Source organism: Leuciscus leuciscus (assembly GCF_965113295.1).
Source record: "Leuciscus leuciscus genome assembly, chromosome: 23".
Classification (NCBI taxonomy): Eukaryota; Metazoa; Chordata; class Actinopteri; order Cypriniformes; family Leuciscidae; genus Leuciscus; species Leuciscus leuciscus.
In genome coordinates, this window is record NC_138747.1 from 24,605,929 (window position 1) to 24,621,875 (window position 15,947).

General features: G+C 42.4%; 1 protein-coding gene across 1 annotated transcript in view; it reads right to left on the reverse strand.

Moving 5' to 3' along the window:
* Positions 1–14,858, reverse strand: part of pde4cb (phosphodiesterase 4C, cAMP-specific b) — a 121,292-nt gene extending 106,434 nt beyond the window's left edge. Inside the window, exon 1 of the mRNA XM_082156651.1 lies at positions 14,801–14,858. The gene's annotated coding sequence lies outside the window, so the exon portion shown is untranslated. The remainder of the gene's footprint in view (positions 1–14,800) is intronic.
* Between the last annotated feature and the right edge of the window lie 1,089 nt (positions 14,859–15,947).

Here is a 15,947-nt window from a genome sequence, read left to right on the forward strand (position 1 = left end):
AAATACGTTTGGAACACGCCTCCTCTTTGCGCTGAACCTCCCCCGGGAGCGCAAATGCATTTGCTAGTTTACCGACGTGCGTCTGTGGAGGGAAAAGTCCGCTGTGTAATAGTGTAGAATAATAGAATAATTAGAATAATTAGAATAAGCTGTGTAGAATAATTATGTCCCAAAGCATTGTATGTTGAAAACAGTATGTCAAAAGTCCCCGGATGGTCTACTATTTCCGGAAGATTTTCGAAGTGTGGATCCCTGCACACTATAAAGACTAATATTGCCCACAACCCATTGCGCTTTGGAGGAGGAACAACAAACATGAGTAAAAAGTGTCAAAAAACTACAAAACATGGCGGATATGATGGTGAGAGGTTTAAAGGTTTGAGTGACTAATCAAAGTTTAACCTGATAAAAAACGTCTCAGGTTACGACTGTAACCCTAGTTCCCTGAGTAGGGAACGAGACGATGCGTCGATGCCACTTTTGGAACACCCCTGCGTGATTGCGTCTGAAGCTGAAGCACGTATGTCAACTAGTCCAACCGGCATTAGCTTCGAAATAGCCGAAGCAAGTCGATCACAGGAATGCAGGAAGTATGGCAGGGTGACGCATCATCTCATTCCCTACTCAGGGAACTAGGGTTACAGTTGTAACCTGAGACATTCCCTTTCGAGGGAACTTGCGATGCGTCGATGCAATTTGGGAACGAGAATATCCAATACGCCTTACTTAATTGCCTGATGTAAAACTGTCAGCATCTAAGTAAGAAGCACCTGAGACCCTGGGGCAGCGTCCAGGTCCAGGCTACAAAACCTCACAAATGTGAGCGGCGAGGACCACCCTGCCACATCATAAACCTCTTGAAGGGAAACCCCTGATAATAAGGCTTTAGAGGCCGCCATACTCCTAGTAGAACACACCTGTGACACATTCTGAGCCATTGCAAATGTCTAGGCTTCCTGAAAATGCCTGTCAAGAAGTCAGTGCTGATTTCAATGGTCCGCTACAAACAGGTGAATACATGCTTTTCATCATTATGAATATTCACGCTACCCAGTGGTAGAGGTTCTTCAGTTCATCACAATGCTTTGATCCATGTAATGGATACAGTTTTCTCAATGTTTGGCATCCCAAAAGTAGCGAAGATAGATAATGGACCTCCCTTTAAAAGTAATCAGTTTAGCAAATTACCTTGTACCTTGGATTTCATCACCATAAAATCCCACCATTCTTGACATAGGCAAATGGTTCTGCTGAACGATTTATGCAGCCCTTAGGCAAGGCGTTCTGAGCATCAATTTGATTCCTAATGCACATGTGCGGTAAGCATGCACAGTGCGAACAATACATGGCAACATGCCGGGTGCGTTTGTAATGTAGAAAACGTAATGTAATTCAGTAAACAAAGACGTTAGTTCAAATCTACACCATGTGTGTCCGTGTCTTCTTTAACAGTTCTACATTAAAATCTACACCAAATAGCTGATGTTTCTCACCTCAGTGACTATTCAGCGGTAGATCCTGTTTTTTTACACCTCCAAAAATAGTGTGATTTTTGAAGTGTTAATTAAGTGTGTGTAAGGATGTGTTTCCTGCATTGACAGTTCACCCACACGTACAGTACATGCACTAAACACAGAATGACAGTTGTAATGTTATCAAAAAGAAAAGAGTCATTGAGAGGATTGAGAGTGTTGTTGTCAGCTGATGCAAATTCGAGATACCTTAATATAGAAAGACAGTATACACATTTAAAAAAGTGTATGGTTTGATGAAATAAAACTTTAACATCACTGGAACATTTCCACTGTACAGGTTCTTTATAGTTTACAAGATTCTTCAGATTATTAAAATGTTCTTCACAATAAGCAAAAAAAAAAAAGCAAAGAAAAAAAGGTTATTTTAAGAACTGTTCACCGAAAGGTTCTTTAGTTCTTCTGTGGCATCACTGTGAAAACCCCCGTTTGGAACCTTTATTTTTAAATGTATGGTGATATTCATGATAGAGTGATTTTCTGATTTTGTTTTTTATATTCAAAATATATGGTCTATAATATAATATAGTATAAGTTGCTGCATGTAAGTTCTTATGTTTTTAACTCTCCACTTTGAGTATACACTCACCTAAAGGATTATTAGGAACACCATACTAATACTGTGTTTGACCCCCTTTCGCCTTCAGAACTGCTTTAATTCTACGTGGCATTGATTCAACAAGGTGCTGAAAGCATTCTTTAGAAATGTTGGCCCATATTGATAGTGTCACAAAAGGTTTTGTGTCTTGTTCCTTGTTCTTGTCTGTCATGTGATTCCCTGCTTGTCATGTGATCCTGCCATGTGTCTTGTCCCATGTTCAGCTGTTCCCCGTTATGTTGATTAGTCTTCCCAGGTGTTTCAGTTTACCACGCCCCCTTGTTATCTTGTTTAGCTTGTGTTCCCTTGTATTTAAGCCCTCATGTTTGCCTTGTGTCTTTGTCTAGTATTGTATGTTTCTAGTTGTGTTTATGCCATGTCCAGGTTCTTGTTTTGAGTTACTAGTTTACAGTCTTTATGTTTATTATAATTAAAGTTGCATTTGGGTCTGCTCCATCTTGCCTCCAGAGGATTCATTTGTTACAGATAGGATAGCATCTTGCAGTTGATGTAGATTTGTGGGATGCACATCCAGGGCACGAAGCTCCTGTTCCACCACATCCCAAAGATGCTCTATTGGGTTGAGATCTGGTGACTGTGGGGGCCATTTTAGTACAGTGAACTCATTGTCATGTTCAAGAAACCAATTTGAAATGATTCGAGCTTTGTGACATGGTGCATTATCCTGCTGGAAGTAGCCATCAGAGGATGGGTACATGGTGGTCATAAATGGATGGACATGGTCAGAAACAATGCTCAGGTAGGCCGTGGCATTTAAACGATGCCCAATTGGCACTAAGGGGCCTAAAGTGTGCCAAGAAAACATCCCCCACACCATTATACCACCACCACCAGCCTGCACAGTGGTAACAAGGCATGATGGATCCATGTTCTCATTCTGTTTACGCCAAATCTTCTATCAGATTTACTCTTCTATCAGCTTGAATCAGTTGGCCCATTCTCCTCTGACCTCTAGCATCAACAAGGCATTTTCGCCCACAGGACTGCCGCATACTGGATGTTTTTCCCTTTTCACACCATTCTTTGTAAACCCTAGAAATGGTTGTGCGTGAAAATCCCAGTAACTGAGCAGATTGTGAAATACTCAGACCGGCCCGTCTGGCACCAACAACCATGCCACGCTCAAAATTGCTTAAATCACCTTTCTTTCCCATTCTGACATTCAGTTTGGAGTTCAGGAGATTGTCTTGACCAGGACCACACCCCTAAATGCATTGAAGCAACTGCCATGTGATTGGTTGATTAGATAATTGCATTAATGAGAAATTGAACAGGTGTTCCTAATAATCCTTTAGGTGAGTGTATGTTCTAGTAGAGTGAAGCGGATGCATATGTGGAATCTCTGCCACTAAAATTTCCCATTACCTAATCCATAAAAAAGTAACATTCTTGCATATTTAAGGGAATTCTATAGGAATATGAGCTTTAGACTTGATTGTTTTAAACTAAATCATGTAATAAATTCTCGATTTTCATGCACATTTCACAGAGATTCAGAGTGAAATTTCTAGAGAGTCACTCTGCTTCAAAGATAATTGAGAATGCAGAATTATAAATTTTTACATTACATTATATATTTACAGAGTTTATAATTTTTTTAAAACATGAGTCATCCAATTCTCTTTGAAAAAGATGATCATTACTGTGTCCAACTTTTTATTGATATAACAACACCTATCAGTTCATCATTTCTATGGCAGTTTAGAAATGAAATGGCAGTCACCAAACCAAAGCTAACCAATAATTACAGCCATATCAAACTTGAGGTAAAAAATGTATTTGCTGAATCAACCACGCCATTTTTGCTTTGCTTTGCGCTGATGAGTGTCACGACTCATGTTTCATGGACACAAGTATTCCATATTGTAAGTGCAATGCTGTACCAACGGCGAGATATACCGAGCAAGTTTGCTATATCACAACACTGCAGCTGGTTATATGATGCAAAAGTTCAAATGTATTAGTTTACAAATCATACATTATTGTCAAAGTCTTTTAAGGTAGACATGCAGTAGTATTGTGACTCTGCAAAAAAAAAAAAAAGTTTTTATGAATTGATAATCTGCTACTGTAATAATAATTTCTGTAAAAATAAATAAAAGTGTATAGTGTTTTACTGCCACTGGTGTTCAGCTGGAAACTGCAGTCAATTGTAGGTACTTTTATGGTGATGCTTCAGTTCTTTTTGCCCTTTTTGGAGCTTGATATTCTCAGTCCCCATCCATTTTATTTATATGGAAAAGATCAGCTTGAACAATAAGCAAAACATCTAACTTTGTTTCACAGATAAAAAAATAAATAATAATTTTAACGGCTTGGGGATGAGTAAATAATGCAATTCAGCCCACAATTCATTTATGATTTGTCATGATGAGCTCAGTCAGATTGCGCAAGTCTACAATCTACAATCTGTGCTTAATTACTCCTTGAAATAAAAAAGCATTTCCTTTGAAAAAGTGTGACACAGACTAACATATGTCCTGCGTAAAAGTTGTTGGCATTGCAACGGTGCTTCACCTTCAAATGAGTAATCAAATGAGTTTATCTGTTTCAACAATAGGCCAAAAGTCCAGATTAAATCTATTGTTTGCTATTCAAGGACTGAAGATAATCTGTATTAGTCTAAATCAATGGTGTGTTAATGCAATAAGAGATCCGTACAAACACAGCAGGTGGCTTTTGAGGGACGCTGAAATGGCAAAATGCCTCTGAGAGACAGACGCTGAAATATGGCAGATGACAAACATATCTGCTGTTTCATCGTAGCTCAGATCTGAGCAATGAGTTTCTTCATGACTGGATGCACAGAGAAAAACAACATTTAATAAGTTCAGTGACAGATCAGTATAAAGCACTTTAATTAAAGAAACACTTTCATTAAATCATAAATCTCTTTCTTGTCCTGAACTAACATTTCAAGGCGCCACTGAAAGATAAACAAGCGAGACAGGGAGCATCCAGCATTCGTTACATTCATTTACACTAAGCAACTAAAATGTCACATTAATCGATCACATTATTTTAGTCATGTCTTAATCACATATGAGACTGGAGAGGTAATCTGAGCTGACAGACTATGTGGTTAAGAGTTCAAAATAGTTGAACATTTTCTCATACTCATGCTGTTTCATGATCTTTCTTTCTTCCTTGCAACAAAAGGCAATAAAATTGTTTTAGAGCCTGATTTGTGATAAAAGTAGTCTTACATGATAGTCTGTGTTACGCCAACACCTTTTAATCAGCACCTGTACGTGGACCACAGTCAGATTTACGTGTCGCTGACGTCTATTTAGACCATTCTGCACACATGCAGATATCTGAACTGTGTTGAAATTCAACCAAATTCAGAAAAGGAACATCACACTATTTGGAAACAGGTAAAACAATGGAGAAATACTGGTTTTCTTGGGTTAGCCTAATCACAAGTGCGGTTTCAATTTTATAGACTGATGAATTTCACTATTCGGGTTTGTTAGATTTTGTGGGACTCAAATGTTTTTTTTTTTTTTATTAGCCAATTTCAATTAATTAATTAATTTCAATCATTAAATTAAATAGTCAGTTATGAATAATATACAGTATATATGAAATCCAAAGTGATGTATATGATTATTATTATTAGTAGTAGTAGTAGTAGTAGTAGTAGTAGTAGTAGAAGTTGTTGAAGTAGTGTATTATAATGAGGGCCATAATGCAGCGCACTTTGATTGATGAAAAACTCGATAAAGAACCTCATGCATATCTAGGTGGGAAACAATAAAAAATAAAAAAATCCGGACAAATTTTAAAACACTATCATACATCATGCTGACTTTGTAAGTGATTGCAGAAAAAACAGTTCAAGTCTGAAGATAAAAAGCAAATTGGAGTAGTGACCATCATACTGTCAGACAGACTGTCTGTTAATGTTTGAATTGTTTGATTTAGCTTACCTGTTCTGTTTCTAGTTTTTGCTTTCATCTAAGCAGAAAGGTTTGAATGGACAAACAACACTTATATTATCTTTAAATAACTTTTAAAATCGAGTTATTTTACTATGACATTTCAGCATAATCTATTTCAAGGACAGTATAACCTTTAGAAATACCAAATGGCATATCCATAAATCCCTCAGGAACAGTTTCCCTCACAGGCTTTTAAATCTACCTAAAGTACCCTTGATGCAAATCTCATCCAAATTTCAGTGGCTTATCAGAGACAAAAAACAAATAAACAACTTGTAAGGAGGAAAAAACATTTCATAATAACTTAAACTATATAATCACTCATACTCTATGTACATCATACATGCATTCAATTAAAATAGCATATCGGCAATACTTCAAAGAGGTTATGCCATTATGATTGACATTTTGCTCTACACATTTGCCCCTGATTGATCATTAACATACACTCTTTCTCATTGGCTAATGCTTATGACTCATATTTCCATGCACTTTGTGCCTGTTTATTACATGCACCTAAGAGAACATACTGCGTCAGAACTATACGATGAACACTTGAGTGTTGTTTTCGTATCGCTCCTGCCTAAGCACTTTGCCTTAATACAGCCATTCTGAGTGATTATGCTGTTTTTGAAGCAGTCTAAACCCAACGCCCAGATTCTCTTCACAATCAAATAGATCTCCTGGATAAACTGTTGGCAAAGCACTATTACAGTACTTGGTTTACACACTGCAGGTGCAGCTTTCCTGATTTTTTTATTTTTATTTGAGCAATAGCAGTCTTTTTCTTTTTTCTTGTGAATAATTCGGCCTTTAGTCATCTCCTCATTTAAAATAATGTTTTCATGCCATGTTGTAATTATTAAATGATAACCTGGACGTTCTACTAGCTGTTCACGTCGTTTGACTCAGAATTATGCATTTCTATGGCAACACTACTAAGACCAAAATGAATCATGTAATTTAAGTAATAAATAGACAAAACAAAAGACATTATGCCAACTAGTAAAGAGCTGGGCAGTTAAACCTCACTCCCCAGGCCTCAAGAGGCGCATTAGCGACTGACATTAGAGGCTGTGGGCCCTATTTTAACCATCTAAGTGCATGGTCTAAAGCGCACGGCACAAGTGCATTTAGTGCGTGTCCGAATCCACTTTTGCTAGTTTAATGACGGCAAATATGTTCGGTGCGCCCGGCGCATGGTCAAAAAGGGTTGCCCCTATTCTCATAATGAGTAATGGGTGTGTTTTGGGCGTAATGTGCAATAAACCAATCCGAGTCTCATCTCCCATTCCCTTTAAAAGCCAGTTGCACTCGCGCCATGGCAGATCGCACCATGGCGCTATGGTGAATGTGCGTTTTGAATCCGCCAATAGGCGCACATTACTAACGCACCCTTTAAATAACAAAAATAATATCGCACCATTGACTTTAGACCAGGTTTCAGTTGGTCAATGGCGCAGTCTATTTCAGTTGCCTCAAAATAGCAATGCGCCAACAATGCGCCTGAACACACCTTGTTTTCAGACCAGCACATGGGCGCACAAATAGGCGTAAATGCATTTGCTATTTAAACAACGAGGCGCAGGACGTGAAAATGATAACTGCGATGGAAAAATGATAACGCCTCGGTTACGACTGTAACCTCGGTTCCCTGATGAGGGAACGAGCGTTGCGTCGAATTGACGCTATGGGGAACGCTTTGCGTGATGACGTCTTGAAGCACATGTAAAATCAGTCCAATGGTGTGGCGGAACGTCAGAGGCGGGTGACGTCACGTACCAGGAAGCTATAAAAGCCGGCCCGAAACAGAAAACGAAAGCTTCGTAGAGTCTGAAGTCGTGCTGACAGGCATGAAGGAGATATGGCAAGGTGACGCAACGCTCGTTCCCTCTTCAGGGAACCGAGGTTACAGTCGTAACCGAGGCGTTCCCTTTCAAGGGAACTCGCGTTGCGTCGAATTGACGCTATGGGGAACGTCTATACCAACGCCACCATAGCTACAAATGTCTGTCCTGTGTGAAATCAATTGCGCAGCACTAGGAAGACAATAACGAGTAGAACCTGACGAAGGTGTGCGGAGAGAACCAGCCTGCCGCATCACAAACGTCCTGTAAAGATACTCCTGATATAAGGGCCTTAGAGGCCGCCATACTCCTAGTAGAGTGCGACCGGACAGCCAAAGGAGAAGGCTGTCCAGCCGCCTCATAAGCAAGTGAGATAGCCTCAACCACCCACTTGCTCATCCTTTGCTTAGACACTGGACCTCCTTTGTTAGGGGACCCAAAGCGAACAAACAATTGATCACTCTTACGCCACAGGGCAGCTCTGTGGACATATGCGTCTAACGCCTGAACAGGGCAAAGCAAATTATTCGCCTCCTGGTCCGCTTTTCGAAAGGGAGGAGGACCTCCAAGTGCCACGAGGGAAACGAGATACCAAAGGGTCTTTCCCCACAGACATTCCACCCAAAGGAATGTGGTAAGCACCTATGGCCGCCACATAAACCTTTAAAGTGGACGGGGTCAGACCTGCAGTGAACCGGTCCTGCAGGAACTCCAGAACTGTACCAATTGGGCAGTTGACTGGATCCAACCGACGGTCACTACACAAAGAAGTGAAAACTCTCCACTTCAGGGCATAAAGTTTCCTCGTGGAGGGAGCTCTGGACTGTAGAATGGTCTCAGCAACCTCAGTTGAGAGACCTGACTCTATGAGCTGGGCCCCCTCAGAAGCCAAGCCCACAGGTTCCACAGTTCTGGCGGGGGTGAAATATTGAGCCCCCTGCTTGGGACAAAAGGCCCCTCCTGACAGGAAGCTCCAGAGGATGCCCGTCGAGGAGGGACACAAGATCGGGAAACCATACTCTGCCCGGCCAGCGCGGGGCTATAAGAAGCAGGCAAACCCGGTCCCTGCGAACTCTTTCCAGAACTCCCGGGAGCAGAGCAACTGGGGGAAAGGCGTACAGACGTAGCCTCGGCCACGTCTGTACCCTAGCATCCAGTCCCAGAGGAGCTGGATGCGTGAGGGAGAACCAAAGTGGACAGTGAGACGTCTCTCGAGACGCAAACAGATCCACTTATACTTGGCCAAACTCCGTCCATATCAGCTCCACCACCTCGGGGTGGAGCCTCCATTCCCCGGGCCTCGGCCCCTGTCTCGACAGAGTGTCTGCTCCTATATTCTGAACCCCGGGGAGGTAGGCTGCCCTGAGTGACAGCAACTTCCCCTGGGACCACAAGAGGATATGGCGTGCCAGATTGGATAATGGGCGCGAGCGCAAACCCCCTTGGTGGTTGATATAGGCGACTACCGACATGTTGTCCGTATGTACTAACACATGGTGTCCCCTGAGACCTGTGATAAAGCTCCTCAGAGCCGGAAGACAGCTAACATCTCTAGGCTATATAATGCCAGGAACGATGATGGTCTTCCCACAGACCTTGAGATGAGCGACCCTCAGGATCGCTCCCCAACCCGTGAGGGAAGCATCCGTCGTTAGCAGTTTGCGACGACAAGGAGCTCCCAGCACTGGGCCCTGGGACAGGAACCAAGGTTTCTTCCACATAACCAAGGCACGTAGGCATCGCCGCGTGACCTTGATTGTGCGAAATGGGTTGCCCCTCGGGGAAAAACCCTCTGGTCCTGAGCCACCACTGCAGGGGTCTCATGTGCAGTAGTCCAAAAGGTATCACGTTGGAAGCTGCTGCCATGAGACCCAACAGTCTCTGGAACTGTTTGACAGTGAGTAGCTGGCCTAGCTTTACACTTTTCACAACTGCAAGGATGGAATCTATGCGTGGCGGTGACAGGCGCGCCTGCATCGACACTGAATCCCAAACCACGCCTAAAACAGTGGTCCTCTAAAATGTAGAAAGGCGTAACCCCAACTCTTTCATACGTTCAGCCGTAACCCCAACTCTTTCATATGGGCGAGAACAACATCTCGATGTTGAACCGCCATCTGATGCGACTGAGCTAAAATCAACCAATCGTCGATGTAGTTCATGATGCGAACACCCTGGAGGCGCAGAGGCACCAGAGCTGCATCCACGCATTTGGTGAAAGTGCGGGGTGATAAAGCCAGGCCGAATGGAAGAACTCGATATTGGTATGCTTTGCCCCCGAAAGCAAACCTCAGGAACTTCCAATGACAAGGACGGAAATATGCGTCCTTGAGGTCTATCGTGACAAACCAGTCCTCGGACCTGATCTGTGACACGATTTGTCTCAATGTTAACATTTTGAACTTGAGCTGAATGAATGACTCGTTCAGAACTCGAAGATCTAAAATGGGACGCAATCCCCCGTCCTTCTTTGGAACTATGAAGTACCGGCTGTAAAACCCGGTTTCCCTGTCGGAGGGAGGTACATATTCTATGGCCCCTTTCTCTAACAGAGTGTTTACTTCCTGTTCCATAACCAGAACCTGCTCGGGGCCCACCACTGTGGGCAGGACCCCCATAAACCGAGTTGGGCGTTTCTAGAATTGTATCTGATACCCTTTTGCCACGGTCTGCAGGACCCAACGAGAAACATTTGACAGTAGCTTCCACGCTGTCAAAGATTCTACTAGAGGTACCAGCCTCTCGAGACTGGTTTCTGGATTGTGTTGCTGTTGAGTAGTCGGTTCGTCGCCCTGTAACGGCGCACCGGCAGGGAACGACCGAACAGACTGCTCTAGCACCCTCCTCAGAGGGGGCGGGCATCCCGAGGCCACTACGTTTCCGGGTGGACCTTGAGATATGTGCTCGCCGGAGACCGCTGCGCCCTGTAACACCGGAGGCGGCAGGGTTGGCAGAACGGTCCCCTGAGGGCACCGAAGAGAGACGGGCACCGTGAAAAGAGGTGTTAACCGCTCTGCTTCGGGGGGACTACCCTCATTTGTCCTGAGCCCTCAGACATCAGGACTTTTTCCCAGCAGCCTTCTTGGCGGTAATAACGGTCCGCAGATCCGTTTTACCCCTCGAAGACTGCTGGGTTTGAGAGCGCCCTCCGTGTCCCCGAGATTTTTGTGGGGGAGCACGGGAGGAAACGCTCTGTTTCTGAGTGGCGCGGTGCTCAGCGCTCTTTTTAGAGGAGTGAGGCTGCTCCCGCTCAGCAGCCTCATAGAAAGAACGGCGGGGGAGAAGTTTCTGAAGTGCAGCTGCCTGTTTTGAAGCTACTTGTGACTTCGCTACAGCACTATTAACTGCGTCTCCAAATAACCCTTGCGTGGATACTGGTGCATCTAAAAGAACATGTTTTTCTTTGTCCTTTATGTCACTTAAGTTGAGCCACAGATGCCTCTCAGTGGCCACCAGGGCTGCCATAGAGCGGCCGATGGATTTAGCCGTCTCCTTGGTGGCCCTGAGAGACAAATCTGTGGCTCTACGCAGTTCAGACACCGTATCAGCACTAATACCCCCGCCATCCTCAGAATCACCCAATAACTCAGCCTGGTAAGCCTGCATTATGGACATTGTATGTAAACACGCTGCAGCTTGACCGGCGGCGGCATAAGCTTTATGAACCAGGGAAGATGTAACTTTTACTGGCTTGGATGGAAGTGCAGGAGCCTTCAGAGAAGATGCCGTTGCTGGAGAGAGATAGCTCGCGAGCGTCTCTTCCACCTTCGGCATCTCCCCATAACCATGCTCTTTATAATTGTGAATGGATGAATAGTGTGATGTTTGTGCAGTATACACTCGATATGACACTGGTTTCCCCCACGATCTCGACACCTCGGTGTGGAGATCGGGGAAAAACAGAAGGCTTCTGCACTGAGGCTGTGCACGAGATGGCAGGAAACGTTCATCGAGCTTGCTTTTCGAACGAGCGCCCTGCCTATCTTCTGGCCACTCAATAGATAATCGCTCGACAGCTCTAGTGATAACATCAAGCAATTCTTCAAACGCATGAGACTGAGGTGGCGAATCCTCAGACTCAGCGTCAATACTAACAACGTCCAACTCCTCAGAGCTGGACAATTGCAGTATTGGTGCCTCCATCGCGGGGGAAGAAACCGCAACGCGTGCTTCCACACCCTGATGAGAGGCACTGGATCTATCAGAAGGAGGCTGAGATAAGGCAGAGCCCGTCTCAACATCCACTGATAGATCCATTTGCGAACCCCAGGTCTGTGATTGCCGCCGTGCCTCGGCAGCGGCGGGACCAGAGCCCTGGGGAACGCGATCGGGATTGAACCGAGCCAAGCGGGATCGGAGCGAACGCAATGGAAGCGCGTCGCAATGCACACAGTCACCACCCTCGAGTGCTGACTGGGCATGCTCCTCACCCAAACAAACAACACAAAGAGCGTGAGTATCACCTCCCGTTAAATAACGCGGGCAGGGATGGACACACACTCTAAACTGCTGCTTGCTCGCCATACTGAATATATATATATATGATATAGACAGACAACACCAAATATACAGACAGATTTCACACAGAGCGCAACTGAAGACTCAGAAAGCTTTCGTTTTCTGTTTCGGGCCGGCTTTTATAGCTTCCTGGTACGTGACGTCACCCGCCTCTGACGTTCCACCACACCATTGGACTGATTTTACATGTGCCTCAAGACGTCATCACGCAAAGCGTTCCCCATAGCGTCAATTCGACGCAACGCGAGTTCCCTTGAAAGGGAACTGCGTCGGGCTGAAACTAGCAAAAAACGCTTGTGTTGCGCCTGGTGCTGCATTGCGCCGGGTGTATGATAGGGCCCTGTGTCTTTACCATCCTTTTTTGTGTGCCCACCTCCCATGCTGATGATGCTGGTTTGAATCCCATTCTGAGCGGTGTGAGTATTATGTTGGCGCCATGACCCGGATGTGAGGGAGGTTTAGGGGGGTGAGTGTAACAGAGGCCAGGTACTGTAGTAAAGAGGCCTAAAAGGTGCTCTAAGCGATGTCACGTGTTTTTAGGCCAAAACATTTTTTGTCACATACAGCAATCTCCTCACTATCCGCTAGCTGCCTGTCCCCTGAACAGACTGTAAAAAGACGCGGTCTCTGTAGACAGCCCAAATAACAAATAACAAAGAATGGGGAAAAGGAGAAGGAACGCGCAAAGTCCCGAATTTACATCGGAAAAGCGTTCAAAAGGTGGTGAGAACTCTGCCGGCAGAAGGGCTAGCCTCCGTTTTGTTTGACAATACTTTGAACGTCAACAAAAAGTGACGTCACCCAACATCTCTTAGAGTACCTTTAAGAGATGCTCTTGTGACTGACGTTAGAGACTGTGGTCTTTGCCGTCAATGTTAGTACGCCTGCCTCCCATGCCGGTGACACTCTTTTGAATCCTGCTCAGAGCGGTACGAGTAGGACCAGTTACATAGGCCTAGTTATTGAATTTTATATCATTAAACTGTATTGTATGTCTTTTATTTTCAGATTATTCTTGCATTATTAAGATATTAACAATATAAACTGAGTATTGATGAAAAATGTTACAAGATGCCGCTATTTTGAGTATATCTGCATGACAGTGAGGTGATGCAAGCTGAAACTTTAAGAAAATTCAGAGTTTAACTACGGGTTAAGACATGAATACTTTTTACAAGTCGAATCTCGTGATTACAGTAATTCTGACATGGCGTAAACGCACTTTATGTTGGGAATATCATGCTACCATAAAATCCTTAATGCAGTATATAGTATGTACAGTATATCATTACACTGTATGTGAATCTTTGTTCATAAGCGCTTAGTTCTGGACACCAAAATTGTTTTTGTGGCACTGACCTGGAGCCAAAGGAAAATTATTGATAAACATCTCCTATAATATCAGTATGTTGCTATTTTACAAAAATGTATTTAATCATAATACATGGCTAAATGCCATCAATGGCCCCAGAGTGGCATTTACTGCCAGCTAAAAATGTTCTGTGGCCCTATGAACATCTTGTAGGGGGTTGATTGATTATTATTAAGCTAAGTCGACAGCATCTTTTATTATGATGAATGAGAATGCTAAAAGATTTTAGCACCTTGAATTAAAGATGTAACATGATCAGGTCATGCCAAAATAATGTAACATGCATACTACTGATTGAAATGTTTATCAAAGAATTATATGTACTGTTTATCTTTTTTTAAAGCATATAATATTCAGTTCCCACTGCACAGTATTTGAAGTAAAGTAGTATTCCATGCCAAACATTACAGTGCTATTGCGACAAACATTGGTCAATAAAAAATCATTGTTTGACTGCTCTGGGTTTATTAGATTTAGATCGGTGTTAGTGCATGGCAACTTTTTAATGAGAACTAAACTGAAACCACAAGTTTTTAAAGAGTTTTTCTTTAAGGACTCCACTGAAACAAGTTTTAACTTCATATGTGCAGCTTTCTTGTGTATAATTTATAATTATTTTACATTTACCTTGATTTTCTGAATACAGTACCAATTGAAATTACACCTTGTTTTTATATTAAAGAACACATGTAAGGACTTTTCGTTAAATAATAAGCCATGAAAAAAAGAAAAAGGTCATATATACCCTTGCAATCATAAAAGGTTTTACAAGTGGCCCCTTGAGTCCTAGTTTAGACAAACAGTTTCAAATCGTATAATAAACTGAAACTTATTGACACAGTGAAGTGAAATATTTCACCAAGACCCTGAACTTGGTAATAATGTTAAATATACAGTGAAAACGTCTGGGAATTCAACATCTGTAAATGCAGCAGAAGAAGACGTAAAGAAAGAAGAAAAGGCCTTACGTGTGGATTCCTGTGCAGTAGGAGGGGAGTGTCACACAGGTGTGTCTGTTCTGCAGTTCTGTTCACAATACTTCAGTTTTATATTCGAGGTGAAAGGTTTTAGACTTCAAACTCTGAACCACTCATTTCAGTGACGCTGATCCAGTCACATGGTAAGAAAGTCTTGATGTAAACAATAAGAGCATGCTGTCCTAAACAGTTCACATGAGATGCCAAGATGTTACATAACGTACTTAAATATTGTTCTAATCTCTGTATGTATAATTGTTACTACACAGAACTTTCAGTTGTCAAAAGCCTCTTAATTATCAACATGAGCAAAACATTGCTGTAAAAACTGTTTTACATTATCTTTAGCAAGTTAAAGGCTTTTTAGTATATATTTTTAAAAATGTCCACTTTCAGGTTGTACATGCACATGCACACATCTTTAATTTTTTTTTAGAAAAGTAACTTGTAAGTGAGGAATCTGAAAATATCATTGTTTTACATTACATACTGTAACTTCATCTTACTTTTTGGCCATGTAAATACAGTAACAACATCTGCAACAAATTGGATATTTTCATTCAGTTTGGTCCCCGAAATATATTTGAGATGTTTTTTCCCTCCTTGAGTGTTGGCTCCATATATCATCATAGCATATGGGCCATAAAAGCCTGATGTATCAAATATGATACAAAACATAAAAAAATGCAAACCTACATTGTCTAAAGGTTCAATAAACTGTAGTAGCCTTTTATTTTATTTATTTATTTTTATAAATTGACATGATATTGTAGGCCTGTTTTCCTATTTCAGGCTTTACAGGGTTAAATTGCTGGTAATTGGTCTCTTGCCATTTGTTATTTGACTTGGACTTTTAAACAACAAAAAATAACTCTCAGTCTCAAATCATATTAAAAGATTGGGGCGGTATGTATAATTTTAGCCTCAAGTCTGTCAAAATTCTAAGAATGACATAATTTTACTCTTATTCCTAAACTTAAGAAAAATTCTTAAGTGTGATTCATAAAGGTTCTAAGTGTTAAGACTTGGTCTCAGCTCGTAAATAATTAAAAAGTGCTGGAGAGGTCTCCTAACCTAGTTAGGAGTAACAAGATGGCAGCAGAGAGGACGTGGCCACACTCTTTTCAACGAAAATATG